The following is a 1,114-nucleotide window of genomic DNA, read 5'->3' as shown; positions in this document are numbered from 1 at the left end:
GTTTCATCGTCAATAAGAAGGCCATAGGGATACAGTAAACCTGAAGTGAAGCGTCGCAATCAATAACTAGTGTCACATGAATGGTTCAAATTATAGTCAGTAAGAAGTGTCAGTCTTCTTGTACTTGAGTCGGCATTGAGCCTTTTGTATTTAATTCCGATGCAATTTCTGTGTTTCATCGTCAATAAGAGGGTCAGAGGGATACAGGAAACCTGAAGTGACGCATCGGAATCTATAACTAGTGTCACAGGAATGGTTCAAATCATAGACAGAAAGAAGGGTCAGTCTTCTTGTACTTAAGACGGCATTGTGCCTTTTGTATTTAGTTTCGATGCAATTTCTGTGTATCATCGTCAATAAGAAGGTCCAAGGGATACAGTAAACTTGAAGTGAAGCATCGGAATCTATGACTAGTGTCACAGGAATGGTTCAAAACATAGTCAGTAGGAAGTGTCGGTCTTTATGTACGTAAGTCGGCATTGTGCCTTTTGTATTTAATTCCGATGCAATTTCTGTGTTTCATCGTCAATAAGAAGGTCAGAGGGATACAGTAAACCTGAAGTGAAGCATCGGAATCTATGACTAGTCTCACAGGAATGGTTCAAAACATAGTCAGTAAAAGGAGTCAGTCTTCTTGTACATAAGTCGGCATTGTGCCTTTTGTATTTCATTCCGAGGCAATTTCTGTGTTTCATCGTCAATAAAAGGTCCAAGGGATACAGTAAACCTCAAGTGAAGCATCGGAATCTATAACTAGTGTCACAGGAACGGTTCAAACATAGTCAGTAGGAAGAGTTGGTCTTCATGTACTTAAGTCGGCATTGTGCCTTTTGTATTTAATTCCGATGCAATTTCTGTGTTTCATCGTCAATAACAAGGTCCAAGGGATACAGTAAACCTGAGTGTAGCATCGGAATCTATAACTAGTGTCACTGGAATGGTTCAAAACATAGACAGTAAAAAGAGTCAGTCTTCTTGTACTTAAGTCGGCATTGTGGAATTTGTAATTAATTCCGATGCAATTTCTGTGTTTCATCGTCAATACGAAGGTCAGAGGGATACAGTAAACCTGAAGTGAAGCATCGGAATCTATAGCTAGTGTCACAGGAATGGT

The sequence above is a fragment of the Schistocerca piceifrons genome, unplaced genomic scaffold, assembly GCF_021461385.2.
Source record: "Schistocerca piceifrons isolate TAMUIC-IGC-003096 unplaced genomic scaffold, iqSchPice1.1 HiC_scaffold_2116, whole genome shotgun sequence".
In the NCBI taxonomy this organism is placed as follows: Eukaryota; Metazoa; Arthropoda; class Insecta; order Orthoptera; family Acrididae; genus Schistocerca; species Schistocerca piceifrons.
Note: the sequence above shows the minus strand (reverse complement) of the source record.